The 22,460-nt window shown below is 43.3% G+C and overlaps 1 protein-coding gene and 1 long non-coding RNA gene across 2 annotated transcripts in view; both read right to left on the bottom strand.

The window, feature by feature from the left end:
- Positions 1-22,460, bottom strand: part of LOC148108148 (uncharacterized) — a 183,592-nt gene that overhangs the window by 62,643 nt on the left and 98,489 nt on the right. The gene's annotated exons all lie outside the window — the stretch shown is intronic.
- The window catches only part of LOC148108152 (uncharacterized), a 100,024-nt gene that overhangs the window by 36,513 nt on the left and 41,051 nt on the right, over positions 1-22,460 (bottom strand). The window lies entirely within an intron of this gene.

The raw sequence follows: 22,460 nt of genomic DNA, 5'->3' as shown, positions 1-22,460 counted from the left end.
GGAATACATGCCATGAAGGAAAACAACAGAGTTCTGCGAGAGAGAATAATTAATTAAAGATAGACTTGGATTGAGGAATCAGGGAAGTTCTCTCCAAGGAAGAAACATTTCAGCTGAGATCTAAAGGAGAAGCCTGCTTCAGTGAGGCAGAGAGCGTCCTAGGTGGAGGGGGCAGCATATGCAAAGGCCCTGAGCTTTGAAGGAGGGTGGGGTGCTCAGGACAGTGATAGTTAAAGAAGGGCAGTATGGCCGAAGCTTAGCAAACAGGCAAAGGGTGACACCAGGTGTGAATTTCAAGCACGTGAGGCTGCTGGTGGCATGGTTGTGTTTTAAAAGATCACCCTAGTTGCTGCGTGGACAGTAGACAAGGGGATCAAGAGGAGAGGAAGGCATGCTGGCCATGCAGGTGACAGCAGAGGTGACCTGGACTAAGTAGAAAGTGAACAGGTTAAAGACATATTTACTTAGGAGGTGGTCTAACAGGCCTTAGTCCAGGAAGAGAATGATTTTCCTGTTATTTGCTATATTTGTACCATTTGCTAATTTGTGATCCCAAATTCTGTGCCCTACCCTCCTAGTTTCTTTCTTGGTGGGGGGAAGTCACTATTACCAGTTTCTGTTAAAAATTTTTGTCAGAAGAAGTCTATTCCTCTTTAATTACTCATGTAAAAGTAAATTTTTTTAGGAAGTCCTTATGTACTTAATGAAATACTCTGGTGTTGGCTTGGGCATATTTTATTTGTACTGTTTCTTTATAATCCAGAGCACATTGTAAACAATGTGGAGAACGAATGTGGACACACAATGCCATAAGCAAGCAGTTTCCCTGGCACTGAGGATGTGGGTGCACTGACACACAGCAAGATGGCACAGCGAAGTTACTGGGTGATCGATGACTCCCTTATCTTTCCTGGGTCCCCCTTGGTCCATCAGAGATACTCAAAAAGAGCTACCTGAACAAAGAGGGTTCTAGTCAAGGTTGAGGAGCACTCATACAGACTGAGGTGCTCTCATGAAACCAAAAGTCCAGGGAATAGCCACCTTCCTCCTCAGCCATTCTGTATCTTTCTTGTGGATGAGGCATGGATGGGCTAGAGCTTCAAGTACTCACCATCAACACCATTAGATACCTTTCAGGTAACCTGATACAAAGGGAAACTAAGAGCACGACATCGGTAACATATTCAGTTTTATTTATAAATATGATGACTGCTCACTGGTCTAGAAGCCCTCTTCACGTGATTCCCTCCTACAGCTCTTAAGATTCGTTGAAATTCTCTTATGTATTCATTTCCTTCTTCACTGACTGACACGCCACTAGACCGGAGGCTGCATAAGGCCAGGAATCTCATCCAATTTGTTCACTGCTCTGTTCCTAGCCCCAGGAACAGAGCTTGGTACCCAAAAGGTACTCAAGGCGTATTTGTTAAATGAATACACAAACAATAAATATTAAATATTTTCTATCTCTAAGTCAATAGCTGGAAGAACTGATTTATCTGATTGTTTATCTGATTGTTTAAAAGCAAGACTCATCAGATGAATATTTAAAAGTAAGCCTAGCCCTTGAAGAAGGAGGCCACAGATACTGGAATTTAACATCCTGCAAAAGGGAACACAAGAAAGTAAGAAAGGGCAGATTTTTAACAAGGCTAACTTCAAGAAGCATAGAGACAAGGAGGAAGTCTTCATTCAGAAAAAACGATGAACAACGACAAAAACAACTATGACCAGAAACATCCCTTAGACAGACATTCTTTACTCATTCATTTGAACATTACTGAGCCAGTACCCATTCCAACGTGCCTTGAGCCAAGTGCTAGGAAATTCAAAGACAGTAAGACACAGGGCCTTTGAGGGTACAGAGGTAAACAAGTAATGCAAAAGATACCATGACCAAAGCTTATGCATGGCATCAAAGCAGGGAGTAGACAAAGAAACTTGGGGAGGTTGGGAACATTAATAATGCTATACATTTATACTTCAAAAGACACTTTCAGGAATTTCTTTTTTTTTTTTTTTTTTTTTGGCCCTCACCCATAACCCTGTGAGGTACATGGCGCAGGTGCAATGAAGATAAAGAAACCACGGGTTCTAGATCTCCCGTGACCTGCCCAAGGTAACACAGTCAGTCAGAGATGTGGGCAGAACTCCTATCTGGCCTCCCAACTCAAATCTGAACCACACAAAGGCCTCAGAGACAAGGGCGAATAAATCAAAACCAGAAAAAACTAAGCATCACCCTGGGAATGCAAAAGAGTGGGAAGCTAAGTAGTCAGGTGAGAAATGATGGGAGTGAGTGGCACTGAACGTCAAACTGCCAATTTCCCCGGGAAGGAGCTCACTGCAGTTCCCTCAAATAGCACTCGTGGTGAGCAGTAGAGACGGGGGACAGGTGCTGAACAACAGAGCTCAGGCCTCAAACTGCCTCTGGGGTGGTGACTTTCAGCATTGGGCACAGACACACCAGCACACTGCCTTACTATCATCACGAACCCCAGAGAAGTACATTCAAACTAACCACAGAGAAACAACCAGCAGATACCTTTACAGAGCTGGGGTCATTCCTGAATTTTTTTTTTTTTTAATTTACTTGAGAGAGAGAAAGAACACAAGCTGGGGGAGAGGAGGAGGGAGAGAGAGTACCAGGCTCCCCACTGAGCAGGGAGCCTGATGCAGGGCTGGATCCCAGGACCCTGAGAGCATGACCTGAATCCAAGGCAGACGCTTAGTAGAGTTAGTCACCCAGGCTCCCCCACTCCTGAATTTTTAAAGAAATCTTTAATTTCTCATTCTCCTTTACCACCAAGCAAGAGCCAATAAACCGTTCCTATTATTTTTACATTTTATCCAGAAAATAATCTATAAACCACACCAAAAGCTACCCTCTCCCTCTCCTTTGTCCAGCTAAAACCTCTTGTTGACCATTATTTCTCCCTATTTAGCTGAAAGGCAATGGCAAAGGTTGAGGGCAAAAACGTCCAGAGCAGACTGCCTGGCTAAAGTCTAGAAGCTATAGGGCCTTGGACAAGTTTTTTTTAAGCACTCTCTGCCTCAATTTCAATCTCAGAAATAGGGCCATCAATGGTTCCTACAGCGTAGGACTCCCATGGGGACAAAATCAGCTTGTCAGAGTGCTTTTGGCATTATATACACATTAGTTGTTTTGTAATTCCCTAGCTCCTGACAAAGGCCATCTCACTAGGTGGGAGTAACCAGCTTCACCTACCTGTGAAGCCATAAAACTCAATGACTCATGAAACTCATACACTTAATGAGACTGGACTTTTTAAATGGCACTTGATCCCAATACAGCAATAAGCACTGCGTGCCCCTGGGGAGATGGTGTACTCAGCCCTGAGAAGGGGACAGGGTGACAACCTCCTTAGTGTTGTCAGAAAACTCCTCTTGCACAATCCAGAAACAAGACCATGCGTCAGAGGTGACGGCCTGCTCCAGCCTGCAAATGCAATGATCTAAGCCTGATGCTGTCCCTACCTCTTCCCCTCTTCCACACACGTGGTTCTGCTCTCCTACCCAACCCTGACCGCTATCGAAATGACGTCTCAGTGAAAAACGCCTCTCCTCACGAGCTCTGCCAGTCAGTAAACATACTGGGAAATAAGCTGCTTCTATCAATTGCTTTGGGATGAGCAAAAGCACCTCAGTCTCTCTTTCCTTCTGAAGCTCATATTTCTAAAGTCACCTTGAATTTCTTAAAAACCCAGTAGCCAACTATTTAATATCCATTGCTACTGGATTCATAGACATGAATCTAGCCTAGACTTAGTGAAATCAGAGCCTTATTGCTAAGGATCAGGGCTAACAGAGGACTGTCACACCACGGAGGCAGCATTGTGCATACGGGTCCCAACAAGTCTGGGAGAGACCAAAATCTTCAACAAGAATAGTAAAGAGCTCTCTGCCTCTGAGCACTCGTTACTGGTCATGCTCAATTATACTGTGCAGTCCTCAGGTGAGAAGTTACAGTTTTCAGAAGTTTCCATACCCAAAGCCCTTTAAAATTCAACAATTTGAATTTAACTCAGCAAAATCTTTACTCTAAATACCTAATTAGGTAATAAAGTGACAGGCGTTTTGTTTGGTCTGACATCTGAGGTCTGGCGTCACATGTTTTAGAAATGTTTAAAAGTGGCGCTGGCTCAGTCGGCGACTCTCCTGATCTTGGGGTTAGTGAGTTCAAGCCCCACGATGGGTGTAGAGATTACCTAAAAAGCAAGAAAGAAAGCAAAGAAAGGAAGGAAAAGAAGGAAAGAAAGGGAAGGAAGGGAAGGGAAGGAAGGAAGGGGAAATGTTAAAAAGCCTAGACAAGAATTACTAGATGATGCCGACAACTTGGTAAATGAGACGCGATCTGACAGCGATCTAAACCGTGGTCTGGCGGGCGCGAGCACCCCCACATCCTGGCGGCTCTGAAAGTTCCAAGCCAAACACTGAACCGAATCAGCCTGAAGGTCTACTATAATACTTCAGGTCTTCACCCAGCGCAGGTTTCTTCCTTGTAAAAGTCTTTCCTGAGTAGGTTAACATGATACTTGAATATACTCTTTAAAATACCAGTATCCGTATTAAATTCTTTATTACGGACTTCATCCCCCGGGAATAATATTCACTAATACTTTAAGAGAAGCAGATAAATTATTTGGTCTTATTCATACATGGATTACACGGCATTTTTAACTTCTAAACATGCTTCCCAAATACTGTCTTGAATGTTACAATGAAAATGCTGTATTTTATATTTTTATACAAATAAAAACCCTAAAAACATTAAACTGGAAAATGTTTATCCAAGTATTACTAACCCTTAGTGATAAGACCACCTTACGATAATATGGAATTTCAAATTAAATACAAAATCTTTACAGTGAGTAAAGAGAACCAACTTTTGAAAAAAGAAAAACCACATCACTTTTTCCCTCCAATCCTATTGAAGTTAAAATTAGCCTCGACTTCCACATCACAGAACGGATATGGGTGCCTTAATTAACACACGAAATAAAACATAAAACTATAAGAGACACAGAATAGAAAAGATAACTTACTTAAAATGCACTTTGATAAAAATATTTTTATTTACTTCTAAAAGCTATCTAGTTGGTTTTATGCCAAGAGCTGCAAACCTGTAGTACATCGATTTCCATTTTTCCTTAAATTTCGTTGTAAATCTATTTGAAATAAGGTCTGAAAAACTCTTATCCACCTTTTTAATGCAAAAGCATGAATCTGAATAAAATTTAAACCAAACAGATTTTTAAGTTACCTATACCTTTAGCCCAACACATCGGAAATGGACTACAGCCGCTCTTCCCCATACAGACGGCACCTGCTGGTCTCAGGGCCTCTTGGCCCGCCAGTTCCAGCAACATAAACTCAGGCCTCAAGATCAGACCAGGCGTCCGCGCACCAAGTCCCCTTTCATCGCTCCCACAGCGTTCCCTTCCATCCACAGCCACACTAAGCTTCCCCTGTGTGCTCCTTTTCTCAGAGCTTGAAGCAAAATTTGGGAGGTGCTCCTTCTGTAATATTTTCCGGCAGCCTGAAGAATGCCTCTCAGTTACAGAATCTTCTGCTTCTGCGATCTGAAACACAGACCATCCTGGCTAGATTAAGCTCCAGAGCAGAAGGAAACCAGCCAGTAATGTGACCCCAGGGGCCTGTGTTCCTAGATTCATTCAGGGAAGGAGAGAGGGAGGGAGGGGAAAGAGGGAGGAGAAAAAGAAGGCCAGTAGCCAGCACCCAATTAATATGCTAATCCCACCCTTCTGCTCAATTCATCTGGCAGACCTCTGCTCACAAAACCAACAGGCGATTCTAAAATTGAGTAAGCTGCAAATCAAGTCTGACCCAGATCATGTCTGTAGATGGCTCCTCCGACTATTTTTGTTTTCAAACTCATGCCTTTGGCCTTTTTCCAGCCTAATTCTGACCTTAAGACTTAAGGTAATTGTCTTGATGAAAAATGAATAATGCAGGGGAAAACATCTTGATCAACATTAAAAACAAATCTGTAGAAACTATGTCTATAGGAACCCAGATATTTCCAAGGTAAAGGTTTTTTCAGATCAATAGTTTTAAGTCTGCAAATTTATAAAAGTATTTAGAAAACACACAAGAACAAGAATTTGAAGTTGCGAGATTCTTTTAAAACTAGCTTAGGGAATATTGAGGAATTCAAGATGCCCAATTTCTTAATTTCAAAACATGAGTGAGTACTAAACTCATACTGAAGAAGGAAGACAGAAAAACACTCTAACAATCTGTACAAGTTTTTTTCAAAAAAATGTAAAGCTACTTACACTTTTTCCATTCAAACTGAGAGTCTGGGTCATCTCTAAAATGTAGCTATTTAAACACACTCCACTCTGGCAGTGAGACAGTAAGAAACTGGGCTCCTACAGCCTCTGTTGTCTGAGCACACGTGATACACATTCAAGACATAGACAGTTCAGCTCTCCTACTACGCGGGTAATTCTGTCCGTAGCAAATCCCATTAACGAAGAAAAAATCGAGTCCTCTGCTTAACTGTGACCACGACCAGGGTTTTATGAATTCACTAACTTGTGAAAACAAGAGCTGAAAAAGGCTAGGGGAACAAGAGGCCTATCTGTGTCCAGTGATGCCCCAGGACAGCTAGTTTCATTTCTGACATACTACTCTCGATGATGGCTTTGTCTCCAGACGTTACATTCAGCCTCCTAATAGCAGTCAGAGCTCAAATAACCTCTTAGATGCCCCCAGTGAAAACATATCATTCACCAGAAGGAACTCTGACCCCAGGCAACACTGGGAAGAAAAGGGGCTCCAGAAAAACACAGGCAAGCAAGCTAGGAAAGAAACAGAAGAAACAAGCAGAAAGATCACCATTACTGAGGACACTCGGGACACAAAGGCCTACTCTCATCATAGGAGGAATCCAAGCACGCCACAGGAGCAAGTCTGGTATCTGACCCAGGCCCCTGAGAATGGCTTCGGGTTTAATCTGAACCATCAAGTAACAGACATGCCAACCACAAAGGCAAACTCGGAGTCTCTCTTGGAACTTACGACTCTAGACTTTAAAAAACAGAAGCTACCTTTACTAGTTGCCAACGATATTTTACACACCCAATTTTCACGTCTTCTGAGGAACATCGGTGCTGTCACATCTTTTTTTTTTTTTTTTAAGATTTTATTTATTTATCTGACAGAGATAGAGACAGCCAGCGAGAGGGGGAACACAAGCAGGGGGAGTGGGAGAGGAAGAAGCAGGCTCATAGCAGAGGAGCCTGATGTGGGGCTCGATCCCGTAACGCCAGGATCACGCCCTGAGCCGAAGGCGCCCCAGTGCTGTCACATCTTTGAAAGAGGAGTTAAAGATGGAGTCGTTTAGCTAGGAAGAGACACGGCTTCGCAGAGCCCACCTGTCATCCAAGAAGCCAGAGGTCTTCCTGTACGCACACACCCAGAAAAGGTTTCTGAGCCAGACTGAATGAATGCCACGGCACCACCTGCACGGGAGAGAGAGGGCTTGGTGCAAGCAAGTGGCACGGCGGCTGGAGCCTCCACAGCAGTAGAGGAGGTGACGAGAGGACAGACGTGGGAGCTCTTTAGGTGACAGAGAGGAGAAGCCAACTCTCTGACTGCAAAGTAACCAGTGGGCGGCAGCTTTCTCTCCCACCCCTCGAGCTAATTTATATTTATCTCAATATCCAAATATCACCTCCTAATGTGCAGAGTTCTGAGGATACAAAAGATGACAAGACGAAAGAGGCCAAGACCCCTCCAGGCCACCAAGCAGAGCCCCGCCGGAAGCAGCAGCCCGGAAGAGCCGAGAAGCACTCGGGCCACTGAGAAGAGCGGGCGGGCAGGAGAGGACGGGGCTCTGCCACACCGAGGAGAAGCTAGGGCGCTGGGCGCTCTCACAGAGAAAACCGCCGCACGTCACTCCCGACACACAGCAGCTCGTTCCCCGCGTGCAGCGAAGAGGAGAGTGTGGTTCAGGCAGTGGGGCGCGGGCCTACGGCCAAAGGGCTGAGAAATTACGCGAGGACACGTCACTCTGGGACGGCACCACTCCTGTTTGCTTCTCGATAAACAGGAAAGACCAATGAGGCTCTTAGATTCTCGAGCCGGTGAGGTCTTGAAAAGAGCGGGAAAGGCCTACATTAATGGTGGCCTAAGTGAAAACGGTGAGCAGTCCCTTTATGCGCTCCGAATAAGAAACTCACGCACTAACATAAAGGCCGTCATTCCTTAAAAAGTTCTAGTTTCTTTAAAAAACTCTTTATCGTATCAGTATAGTTAAAAGCAACTCTGGGAAGTCCTCCCTCACAGGTAAACGTATTAAAACTTACAAGAAAGAGACTACAATTTGCTCGGACCCCAATCTGGACCGTGCACATGCCCCTACGTCTGCTGCCACCACCAGCCCAGCTGTTGCCATGTGCCACCAGGCCGCGGCTACAGGCCTCATGTGCCACCACTGCCTGCTACAGGCCCTATACTCTGTTCCCAACCAGTTCCCTGCGTGACGCCCGTCACACCATTTCACTGCGCTAAAACTCACCGACAGCTCCCCAATTCTGCCAGAAGCAGTGCAAACTACATACTCAGCATGGTCCGCAAGGCCCTGTACAGGTGGCTCCCCTCGCACCTACACCCTCTGTCTCGCCACGGCCTGGCTCCTGTTTCGTGGCCTTCCACACACTGCACACTGACCTCCCTGCTGTCCTCTGCCCACACCAGGCCCGTGCCCACCTTTCTACTGCCTGCCCCATGCCCTTACCCTGCTTCATTTCCCACGGCACTTACACCTTCTCAAATACCACGGGACTGACTGACACAGTACGTTCGTTTGCTGTCCAGCTGCCCCCACTACAACCCCATCTCCACGATAGGAAAGAATCTGATCTGTTCTGCACATACTGTCTTCCAGGCCTTCTTACTGAAGTGACCAGGAAGAGATACAGGCCACATCCCACACATCCATCAGTCACCTACAGGCAACAAGGAGAGGACAGAGGGAATTTCTCTTCTCTTTTAGAGGCCGTGGTCACAAAAAAAGCATCTAGACATTCTAGATGTCAGGACTTGGCACTAAGCTCAGTGGCAGCATGGCCTGCCTCAGTCTTGGGCACTGCTTTACCTCTGAGACCCCACTCAGCTCAGGTGCTTGGTAAGTATTCACCGAATAAGTAGAAGTAAACCATTTGAAAATGTTGCTTTTTCAAGAATATAAAAATTGGAAAAGAAAAACTGACACAAAATCTAGGAAGACCATGCAGACCACCTCTCCCCATCCCACATAAAAAATAAATCACACAACTGTAGTATTCTGGTACTCCCAGGAGAACCTCCACTTCAAATTTCAGGATGACAAAAATGACAATACTGTGCAAGATTAGACAGAAATCATTAGAAGGCCAGCAAACAAGGTGATGAGCAAGATCAGGGAGAGAAAAGGGAATCCAAAGCCCTTCATACACTGTGCAGTACTGTCCACTACAGCTTCCCTACAGAAACCTGGTCTTAGGTGAGAAAGTCACCGGAAAGAACGACTAAGGAAAAAGCTGCTTCTCTCCCGCAAATAAATAAAATCTTTTAAAAGGTGGAGGAGGGGCGCCTAGGTGGCTCAGTCAGTTAAGCATCTGCCTTCAGCTCAGGTCATGATCTCAGGGTCCTGGGATAGAGTCCCATGTCAGGGGAGCCTGCTTCTCCCTCTCCCTCTGCCCCTGCCCCCAACTTGTGCTTACTTTCTCTCTCTCCCTCAAATAAATAAAATCTTAAAAAAAAAAAAAAAAAGCTGCTTATAAATATCACCAAAAGCACATCACACAAATCCAAGTCTGACTCGCACATTTCTCATACAGTTGTATGCTTTTATTTGCTGGCCTTAATACTTGAGGGCAGTACTTCTGGGAAGAGGAAAGCCCTAGTCAATGCTTCCAAGTCAGCTAACAGGAGGAATGTGAAAGAAAACTGGAATTCATATTACACATACAGAATTCAAAATTTACCTCTCTTACTTCTTTTATGTTTGCTTTAATCAAGAGTTCTAGATCTAAGTAAAACCAACACTATTAGACTACGATAGCTCCAATTAGCAGCTGATCACTACAACACACCCTGACTTCCAAAAGCTGGGTGTGCTATCCTAAACTTAATTCTATTACGATTCACAGAGTTATCATTCCTATGTCTTTGTGCCTGTTTCCACCACAAAACAGAAGTAACTTTTCTGAAAATTTTAATCTATCAACAAAAATTAAGACTTGATAAGGACTAAAGAAATTTAGTCATAAGAATGGATATAAGCATATTCCGAAGACAAACAGATAATAGGTATCAAAATACAACATACTCCAAAAGGTGACGGTGTTATTCGCCGTTCTTGCAGAGTTTCTAACAATTACTATACCTCCTCCCTTCTGTTACTCTGAAGGAACTCTGGGGAAGTTGAGGAAGGCACTAAATTTGCAACTGGAAGATACAAAGGAACTCCAGTTCCATCTGTGAGACAAGGAAAGACTCGTTTCGCCATCCTGAACTTCCACAAGGACAATGACAATACCTATCACGTGAGTAGGGACTACGTGGCAGTCAGCAAATAGCATAACAGCAACACTAATGACAAAGAGAAGATAATGATAATGATACAATGGGGATGCCAAGTTAATGCTTACTCTGTGCCAAGCCCTATCCTAGATACTTTAAACATATGGACTCAGGTATTAATAACCAACTTGATGAGATAGGTTCTACTACCCCCGTGTAAGAGATGACAAACAGAAGCATGGGGTGCTAGGTAACTTGTCTGAGGTCACAGACCTCCTGCGGAGCTGAGCTGGACATCGCGCTCGGGCAGTCAGCCTCCAGCGTGTGCTCCTTCGCTAACCCACTGCAGGACTTCACCTATTTTCTCAATCAATAATTCCAACAACCAGCAAGTTCACAAGGCACACCTGACAGGCGGACACACCGAGGAACCGAGAAATGAAGCAACGTGCCTGACGTCACAGCTAACTGGTCGGCGGCAGAGCTGGCCCCAGCACTGGGACACCTGCCAAGAGCACACACTCAAGCCACCACCGGTAACGACACCACCTCCGGAGGCTGCAAAGGCTTCCAGAGAACCAGGAAACAGGACTCCCTCGGCTTACAAAGGATGACTGAATCACAGAAAGAATATGAGACAGACAGGCTGCTCTCATCCCCATGCAGCACTCCAACTCACTAAATTCTGCGGCTCCCATGACAGTCCTCCCGAGTCCGCGATCCCCCGACTGCGGACACAAGCCAACACAGTACATGCTGGACATGGAGTGGGGACCGGGGAGATGCACCACAATCACCAGGAAATACACGTAGCAATGAATTAAGCAAAATAAGATACATAAAATAGAAGGGCAACTGCAACCGCAAGAGGCAGAAAATTCTGAACTTCTTATCAATTTAGACAATACTCAACTAGAGTATTTTCACAGACACTAATGGCCATTTCTCATGTGTTCTGCCAAAGAGGAGATGAAAGCTAATTCTAGGTTTAGAAACTGCTGGGAGGTTATTTGCCACCAAAAAAGGCTCCTGAAATCTCAAAGAAGATGCCACTTGAGTTTTTCAAATATACTAGTAGAGGCATAACACAGCACGGGGCCAGAAACTGACCAAAACTGTCACCCTAACTGTACGTGTTATAAAACAGAGTGGGGTTTCTTGGCGTATACTGACCAAGTAACAAATACTGAAAAACAAGCCATTATTTATTTGAATGTTAACACCATTCGAATAAACTTTGCAACTCCTGTTTTAGTGAACATCAATATACAGCCAACTTACTTTATCATTTTGTCGCCGTAGATTCTTATTTTACCCGGGAAATCCAGTTTACCCCCAGTGTGATCGCTCACCTGACCGAGCAAACAGCAGAGTGCCCTGTTGGGACTGCGGCTGAGAAAACAGTGGTGGCTTGCGGGATATCGGCTGTGCGGTGACACCCACACAGCCACACGGGAAGGCCCGTGGGTGGCAGGGGGCCCTGCTGGCGAGCAGGTCCCTTCTACCACCTACACTGCCCATTTTCAGGAAGGATCAGCAGCATCGTAGGGGTCCAGTCCTCCCCCAGCTGTATCCTAAGGAGAGCCCTGAAGAAGGCGACTTTTCTTCCCAAACACAGATACACAGTCGTGGGTCCTCTTGCTCAAAGGCCCTCCTCTATGCTTTTGGTTTTCTCACACTGGTATCAACAGATACTATTCCGATTTAGCAAGAAATTTAAAGTCATTTTTCCAATTCTCCCTAAAACTTTTTATCATTAAAAAATGTTAAAAATAACCTCACACCTATCAGGATGATTACTACTTCTTTTTTTTTTTTTAATGGAAATAGGAAATAACAAGCGTTAGCCAGGACACTGAGAAGCCGGAACCCTTGTGCACCATGGGTGGGAATATAAAATGGTGTGACCCAGGGTGCTATCACCTCAGAAAACAATGGGGACAGAGCTTCAGTGTGCAAGATAAAAAGTGCCAGCCATCTGGTTCCCAACAATGTAAATATATGTAACACGACTGTACAAAAATGGTTAAGAGGATAAATTATGTTGTTTGTTTTTTGTTTACCACAATAAAAATTCAAAGAATGCTAAAACCACTTTAATGGAGTGTCTCTTGCTTATTTTACAACAAGCTGGCGAATATAATTATGTCTACTTTTGTAGATGAGGGAAAAAAGCCTTGAGACGCTAGGAACGTGCCCAAAGCGCAAGAAGCAGCAAAAGGGAATGACAACCACCGGTCCTTGAGTAAAGACAGGACACTAGTCCAATACTACGAGGAAAAGTTAACTCCTTAAGAAACTCTGAGGTCATTACCAATACGTCGTGAAGATTAATAACAGGAGGCCCCACTTAGGATGGAGTCTGGAGGCCAGCAGGGGTAGCTCTCACCTCCCCACTCCTCCCCCACTGCAGGCCCAACAAGGAGAGGTGCACCTTGCAGGCGGATACCACTTGACTAACCCAGCGGGAGGAAGGTTCCTCCTCCCTCCCAACTCCCCACCTTTCCTCTATAAAAGAGCACTCCTCTCCTTTGTGCTGCCTCCCTGCTTGCTTGCCTGCCTTTGCAATTCTTTGCTGTTCCCAAATAAACCCATTTTCGCTGGCAAAATGACTGGCAGTTTTATTTTCAAGGTTAACAACATTATTTTCAAGAAAGAGGGAGCTGAGGCTGACAGAGGTAAAGGACTTGGAGTTAAGATCGGACCTTGTAAAATCAACGACCCCAAAGCTCAAACTCATTCATCTTTCCACCACCTTCAACCTGAAAGTCCAGTGTTGTCCATTCAGCTTATTGGTAAGTACTCCCTGAATCCCCACGTGGCAACATACTAGATATAGGACTCTGGGCACTTTCTTAAAAAACTGTTCTCTAGAACTTGGTTTTCTCATCAGTTAAATAAAGTTATAAACAGTTGTTATGAGAATTAAGTATTACAAGCATCAAGGGCTTTGAGAGTGCTGCGTGCCTAGGGCACTGTTCCACATCTTCTGTGTTGGTGCAATGAGTTAAGCATCAGGGATTGGAAGACAATACGGACAGAGGTCTGGCCCCTAAGGAGTTCAGAGCCCACAAGAAGACAAGCACTTAAGTCACTGCACCCACAGATCCAGCTTCCGTCAGACTGGTCCAAGAAACCTCTAGTAATCCCCTTTAAGGTTTAAGGCAGTTTGAGGCTTAAATGAATCATAGGTTTATTCACAAAACTAAAAAACTAGGAACAGCCTACATGTCAATAGAAAAAAAAATGAGTAAATAAAGTTTGGAAAAAGATACTCACTGAAAATTCTTCACTGACACTGGAAAACACTCATCAATGAAAAAAGTCCACATAGTATAAAAGAAAACTGTAACTCCCAGTCCTAAAATGCATACATTTTCAAGATATATACCTGTCTATATAAAAATTTTTTTGAGAGCAAGCGAGAGCACATGCAAGCTAGGGGTTGGGGGCAGAGGGAGAGAGAGAATCCCAAGCACGCTCTTTGCCCAGAGCAGAGCCCTACACAAGGCTCGATCGCACGACCTTAAGATCATGACCTGAGCCAAAATCTAGAGTCAGACGCTCAAAGGACTGAGCCACCAGGAACCCCAAGATATATATTTCAAATAATAAAAAGGTATAGAAGAGTATGTAGACTGTGGTATTTCATTGTAAAGGAAAAATACATGCACATATGTGCTTCCTGTTATATGCATAGATCACCCACAGACATTTACACAATTATGAACAGTGACTCTTCCAGACAGAGAATTCAGCAGAAATCGGGTTAAAGAGGGGGAGGTTTAGGATTCCCTGCCTGCCCATTTGAATTTTGTGCCATCTATATTTCTGTTCAAAATAATAAGTGAACATAAAAAGTAACTATTTTAAAGATACAGTACCTAGTCAAGTCCCCACTATTTCCCAAGAAAGCAATCCTTTCTAAGTAACATGCCCATCAAATAACAAATCAAAAAAGAAATCAGAAAATGTTCAGAACACAGTGATAATAAAACTAGAACATCAAAATCTTTGGGACATAGCTGAGAGTATTTAGAGGGACATTTCAAACTTCAAGTGCTTCTATTTAAAAGGTAAAAACATCAACTGTCTAAAGAAGTAAGAAAAATAAGAGTAAATTAAACTCTAAGTAGAAATAAAGACAGAATAAGGAGCAATGCTGCACATTAGCTAACACATAAGGCTAAAGGAAAAATGAAAAATACTGCTCTTATCTTTATTTAAAATTTTAGTATCTTGTTCACCATGGATTTTTTTGCATTAAGGTTTTTTTTTGTTTTTCTTTTTGTAAACGCTGCATCAAGCTATTACTTATCTTGACTACCGAGGTTTTCACTGGCTCCACCAATGCCTCCCCAAAATCCTGGTCCTCCCCATATTTCACTCTCTCCCAGTGGCTCTGTCCACCTCAACTCCAAGGCTCCCCACGTCCAGGCCTTATCACCTAAGGGGTCTGTAAAACTAGAAACATTTCTGCCCAATGCATCTTAAATACAATCGCTCAATTTTTAAAGTTCTCTTCTGAGGACAAAAAAGGTACTTAACGTTTCTTTTTCAAGGACCAGAACTACAGTAACTCAACTGTCAGAGCCTTATCTTACTTGAAACAGTTATAACGAATTTTTTACATTAGACCAGAAAACTCGATGACTTATAAATGTCTGAATTTAAATAAAGGAGGTAAGTCCTAAAAATCTGTTGGCAAAATCAATGCTTGATTGTGGATATTCCCATGTCCCCTGACATGGCAGAAATCGTAGTTCTTTCCTTCTTACTTCGGTCCAAAGGGCCTGACTGACAGCAGCAATGCCCCACTCCGCAAGCCACGCTGAACCTCATCAGGGCCAGACTGACACAAAAGGACATTTGTAAATGGCTGACTTATTAAAACATTCCTCCTTCCTCCTTCTTTTAAATCAAAAAATTAGTCTCTAACAGGTAAAATGAAAAAAAGAGACGTGAGATTTCTGAATCCAAGACGGATGCAACAGCTGGCAGTAGAAAACGGTGAAAAGCACATAAAATACACCGTTCAGAGAGCCGCTGAGGCAGTGGGGACAAGAGAGGCCGCGAGAGCTTCCGAGGGTGAAGAGCCGAGAAGCTGGGCTGGGCCTCCGCAGCTGCGTCCACCTCTGCCACGTATCTGTCGACTTGGGGAACGAGTGGAACCCGGGCTCCGCGCACACGACTGCCGCCAGAGGCCAGGGCAGCTCGCACGCTCCGGCGGGCCGGACACCCAGAGGCAAACGCAGCGTCTTCACGGCTGCACGTCACTCACGACAAAAAGCGACGGTGCCCACACGTGCTCCCACGTGGATGGAAGCCTAAGTGAGATGCTGGACACAGAAGAGCACGGGATGCGGGATTCCGATCACATGAAATGTGCACAACAGGCACATCTGTGGGTCAGAGAGCTCAGTGGTCGGCTGCCGAGGGCTGGGGAGGAAGACGGACGCAGCAACTACCAGCGGGTGTGCGGCTGGCGGGGCTGGGCGGACTGGGAGCTGATGTTTAACTTCTTGTAATTTTAAACAAGGCTACATCAAAGAACTATTAGACTTATTTATTTTCCACGGCAGTTACCGTTCCTTTAGGATTTATTGGTACTTCTTTTTCTCATTTGACTTTCTAGAGACTTATTTCCAGATACCAACCGGTAACTTATTCGTTAAATACGCTCCAAGTTACATAAAATGATATATTCCCTTTTTTCACTTTAGCTAGTGTAAGTTTCTGCCATTTGCACCTCAACATTTCTTCAATAATAAAATTCACCTCAGAATTTAGTGAGCACCTCCTGCATGCCGGGCACTGTTCCGATACCATGAATCCCTACCTCAGTGTGTGTGCAAAGACAGAGATGTGCACCAGGACGCCCTGGTGAGTGTGTAACAACTGGCTCTGTGCGGAGTCAGTGGGGGCAGCCCCGCTCTGTGGTGTGTGCTGATTTCTGTGGTATAAATACTCCCACCCTGTTTGGTTTCAAGCTACCAATATGGCGTCAACCAGCTACCACCGACTCTGTAGCGCTCTCTCTCTCTCTCTCTCTCTCTCTCACACACACACACATTTTTTCTGCCCACATGGAGTTTACATTCTATTAGGCGAGACAGACAACAATGAAATCATAAATAACTAAATTATACGGTATATTGTCAAGTGGTGTTATTTTAAAAATTACTAAGTTCAGCAGGGTCGGAGGGACAGGAAGTGGGCGCGCAGGGGAATGCAGGCTGCAGCGTGAAATAAAGCGGTCAAGATGAGCTACACTGAGAAATATGCACGCGTGTACATTAGAACATGGAGATTCAAAAACATCCTTTTTTTTTTTAATTTACAAGAAAATCACACAGTATGTATCCTTTGGGGCTTAGCCATTCTTTACAAAGTATGCTGTGAAAAGCACCCACGCTGTGTCCTGGAGCTTCACAGTCACTGCTGGAGAGCACGTCATCATATGAATGTACCCCAGTTCTCTCTCCGTTCCAGTCTGGGACTAGTACAAATCACTTGTTTCTTGGTACACGCGTGCACGCATCTCTGCTGTGTGTCCACCTGGAACGGAACCACGAGGCCAGTGTGCATGTTCCACTGTAGTAAGTGCCACCAAACTACTGTCCAAAGTGGACGTACAAAACGATACTCCCATCAGTTGTGTCTGAGAGTTCCCACTGCTCCTTACCCTTCAAAAACGAAAGAAATAAGCCTAACTTTCAAAGCGTGGTGTAACTTCAGCGCGGAGCTGTAATCTGACCGTACATCCCAGTGCACTACACCCTATGGCGTACAAGAGCTATAATGAAGTCTAACACTGCTTTTAGTAATAGCATCACTGAAACCAAGATGAAACAGAGAAACCACGTTCAAACACGTTCAGAGGTCTCGTTAGTGACAACACTGGCACTGTTATTCTGAAATGACACGCAAGTTTCACAGACATGAATGATGAAGCAATGACACAAACGTGTTAGTGTTAAGAACCAAGATTTTAAGCAAAAGAGAAATGACATACAAACATAAAATCAAAGAAGTAAACCATTTTAACCTTATAATTTTTTTACTTTAGATTTTATTTATTTGAGAGCGAGAGAGAGAGAGAGAGAGCACGAGCAGGGGGAGCAGCAGAGGGTGAGGGAGAAGCAGACTCCCCGCTGAGCAGGGAGCCCGACGCAGGGCAGATCCCAGGACCCTGGGACCATGACCCCAAGCAGAAGGCAGGTGCCCAACTGACTGAGCCACCCAGGCGCCCCACTGTAATCTTAAATTTAAGTTGGAAGTATCGAGATAAACTCATGACTTTTTTTCTTTCTGAAAAATACACACTTCCTATCTCTATACCCTAAAAAAGCCCAGAAGAAATAAGATTCCAGCATTACCTATCACAGTATCCAGATTCTAGTCCCTGAACACCATTTCCCACTAAAACGTGACAAGGAATCAAGGCTCCTTAGAGAGATGGCTGGTTTCAGGTCTGCGGCAATAAGGGTACAAACTGAGTCTGAAACTATTTTATAGTGCCCATAAACAAGAAAACTATAAAAACATTACTGGAGCCATTTCCAAAGGACACAGAAGATATCTTTTTTTTTTTATGTTACGTTAGTCACCATACAGTACGTCATTAGTTTTTGATCTAGTGGCAATGATTCATTGTCTGCATATGACACAGAAGATACCTCTGAAGGGCAATCTGACCATCAGAAAGAATGCAGTAAATTAACATCTACGTATGTGTGTACACATACACATATATAGGTCATCTTAACATCTATGCATTTATGAGACTAAAAATAATTTTCACTTGTAGAGAACAAACTCATTCTGAAGCTAGTAAATACAAGAATTATCCATTTATCCCACCTTTTCTGCACGGGCTCCAGCAAACAAATACAGAAGGCAGAATCAGATTGTCACCGTGTCTGCAATTCTGATACAAAGTACCCAGGCAGCCACCATCAACACCCACAAAAGCCACAAGGTGGAAGGATCACACCACCATCTGAACAAATGATTAATGTCACCGTCCCTAAGAGGTGAAGCCAACAGCAAGTATTCTTACCCCCAGAGTTGAAGCTCATTCTAGCTGGACTTCTAGCAACCAGTTTTAAACTTTATGAATTAAATGACATCACATAATACAATCAGCCAAATTCAGAATGTGGGAGACTCTATAGGATAAATGACAGTTTCTTCCAGAGCATCAACAAAAGCTGTTATTTAAAAATAAAACGGAAAGGGTGCAAGGCAGGAGTGGGAAATGTTAGAGATATGCCAACTGACAGGTCAAAGACTTTTTTAAAAAATGGGGAAATTTGAAAATTAAACATTACCGAGTTTTATTAGAGAAAAGATTTTATTACTTTTTTCTTTCCTTCTTTCTTCCTTTCTTTTTTTAATTTAAGTAGGCTCCACACCTAGTGTGGAGCCCATCACAGGGCCCAAACCCACAACCCTGAGATCAAGAGCTAAGCTGAGATCAAGAGTTGGACACACAACCGACTTAGCCACCCAGGTGCCCTGAGAGAAAAGATTTTAAATTACTTTTAACTATGTGAGGCATGGTAAAGGTATTATGGTTATATATTTTATCTGTTAGGGACATACAATGAACTTTCATGGGTGAAACTTTATACAATGTCTGGGATTAGCTCTAAAATACTCCAGCGAAACAGGGGCACCTGGGTGGCTCAGTCAGTTAAGTGTCTGCCTTTGGCTCCGGTCATGGTCTCAGGGTCCTGGGATCGAGTCCCTCATTGGGCTCCTTGCTCATCACAGAGCCTGCTCTCCCTCTGCCTGCCACTCCCCCTTCAAGCACGCACGCACACACTCTCTCTGACAAATAAATAAAATCCTTAAAAAAAAAAAAAGAAAAGAAAAAAAAGAAAAATATCTTAAGGCCCCTAATCTTTCAGGTTTATCCTCAGGCTGAATTAAATAAAGAGCCAAACATTATTCTTAATTATCCTGGTATATTTTAATTCTTAAACATTTGAAAAAAATGCTAGAACTTTGTTATTAATGGTAGTACTTGGGGAACAACACTATCTTACATAATGATTATATTATGTTTGACTTTCTGCATATAGACAGGTATGTTTTAGATGGCATGTTCTGACACACATAGTATACCTCAAACTGGGCAATAAATCATATTGAAAGGAGTCAATCTGGGGTGCCTGGGTGGCTCAGTCAGTTCAACGTCTGCCTTCAGCTCAGGTCATGATCCCAGGGTCCTGGGATCCAGCCCCGCATGGGGCTCTCTGCTCTGTGGGGAGCCTGCTTCTCCCTCTCCCTCTGCCTGCCACTCCCCCCTACTTGTGTTCTCTCTCTCAAATAAATAAATATTTTAAAAAATAAAAAAAATTTTTAAAGTAATAAAATACCCCAGGAAACAAAAGTCTGGGAGAGAAGAAATAGGACAAACAAGGGCAGAAGGTTGAAAAAGGGTTCATTATCCAATTTTTCCAAAATTTCCACAAAAAGTCTTTTAAAAGAACTGAGGGAACACCTACCACACACATTTATTTTTCTAACACCCAACTGAGTTAAAGATGAAGCAGCACTGTAAATACAACGTTGTCACACACACCCTAAGCCCGTAATCAGAAGTCAGTATGTTTAACGTGTAGAGCCAATCAGAATCCAGAGAGTTTTAAAGGAAAGTGTGGGGGCAGAACAACTTCAGCAGTATACAGATGTTTTCTGCATGTCTGCCAGGCAAGCCATCCACAACCGAGAGAACCAAAATGGAGAAAGAAGCAACATTTCCCACCCGTGCAATGCTCCAGGAAACTGCTCTATTACACACATTATAGCACAGGCTACTCTGGGAAAAAATGTTCACACGAATGTCTTGAGAAGGGATCCAGAATCAAGATTACAATTCACCAAAGGTGCAACTCCCCTGGTGCAGAAGTGAGCAGGTAGGTCTCATCATAACTTATCCTGACGGATTCTCAGTATAAACAATACAGAGACTCGGATGTATCCATGACTCTCTGGCTGCAGGGACCCCTGACTGGACACGTCCTCCCATAAGGAAGTTACCTCCCTGCTCATACAGGGTTATCTCATCCTGGGCGGACTACGAGGGATTCAGGGATCTGAAGCCAAGATCCAGTTCTAAACCGGCTTCTGAAGCCCTATCTCAGATTCACTCTGTTATTTGAAACCAACAAAAGGGAAGTACTTTTTTTTAATGTGCTGACAATCTATGTAATCTTAATTCTCAGTATGTCTTTATCCTCTCAGAGTAGGTCAAACCTTTCTCAATTCAAATCTTTTTTTAACTAATACAATCAACAGTGGCCAAACCAGAAGACGCAACGGGCATTTTACTTTTTATAAATCTAAAACCCCTGAGGAGGTCAACAGAAGAAAAACACGTACAGATGAAGCAACATTTATAGCTAAATGCACAGAGCATCACAAAGTCTACAAGTGGCTAACAGGTAAGACTGGGGAGCGGGTCGGGAGCCGTGCTGGAAAAGACACCCCAACCAAGACAAAAGGAGCAACCGGCTGGCAATCCATTTCACCTGGGACACGAACTGTGGGCACCTTCCTGCCTCCGCTTGTCCCACTGAGGGACCTTAATTGACCTGAGAAGAAGATCAGATCCTGACCTACCTCAAGGACAGTCTGTCTGTTCCTAATTCCCAAACTGAAACTCCTTATAAGGCCTCTGCACACTTCCAAGAGCAAATGTAAAAAAGCAACTCAAAACTTACCAGTCCCACAGTCATGCCCTTTAGTGTACTACATTTGAAAAGTAGGCAAAATTATAAGCTGAAACACTATACAACATTTTCAACTTAAGCCCCATAAAAGGTTGAAATCTAAAAAATTACCTGTACCTGCAGCCTTCAATCCATTAAGATAGAAGGTATTCTGGAGAACATTTTTTTAACTTCCTAGAAAGATATTATTTGAGGAAAAAAACCTTTTTCAGTTAATTAAATAAAACCATTATAATACTGACTACTGCTCTTCTGGGATGCAGTCTTTCCATGCATCTTATAGATAATAAGAGTGGTCACTAAAAGCAGGAAAACTAAACATCATAAACAATGGAAAGATAATTAACAGCAACAACTGAACACATTCAAAATCTGATCCTAAGGGGAAACAGTGGATCTCCTATAATACAAGAGTTACTTAAAACATGTGTGTGTACACACACACATGTACATATATACACACAATACATGCATATGCACATATACATATATGTATACATATATACATATATGTATGTTTAATTTGAATACACACACGTATACACAGATATACATATATGTATGTATAATTTGAATATTTTTAAAAAAATCTACGTTACTTCCCATTGAATGACTGGGGAGAGAAGGACCAAGGAACTGGAAAAATATGTTAAAAGTATTTAAATTTCCTTCTTATAATCATGATTGCATGCTTTTATATTTACTTCCCAGGGAAACTATAATTTAGTTCTGCTATGGTTTTAAGTATTTCTACACCTCACTGTGCTAAAAATAAAGCTTTGAATGACTTTGTCTACATAAAGTGCATTTAAATTATTTATGAGAGAAAGTACGTTTGTTTTTTGCTCTAAGTACATATAAAGTCTGGACAGAATCACAGGTGGCTTAAGGCATACTCCTTTCATTGGCATCCTGAATTCCCCCCTAAGAACCACCTCTGAGTATAGGAATTTCCTAACGCATATTTCCCAAGCTTTCTATGGAAATCAAATACCGTCTTTAAGTAAATAACAGAAATGTGAATTAATCTAACAAGAATAAGAGAACACAAAAATCACAGCATCAATACCTGCAGGGTTTAATGTAAAACAGAACTACATATTCCTAGGCCTGAAACTTACACAGAACATTGCCAGCTGTTTGCACATGACCTCAAAGCTA

Source organism: Ursus americanus, chromosome 22, assembly GCF_024610735.1.
Source record: "Ursus americanus isolate L20-20 chromosome 22, mUrsAme1.1.p, whole genome shotgun sequence".
Classification (NCBI taxonomy): domain Eukaryota; kingdom Metazoa; phylum Chordata; class Mammalia; order Carnivora; family Ursidae; genus Ursus; species Ursus americanus.
This window is presented reverse-complemented; position numbering and strand designations above follow the sequence as displayed.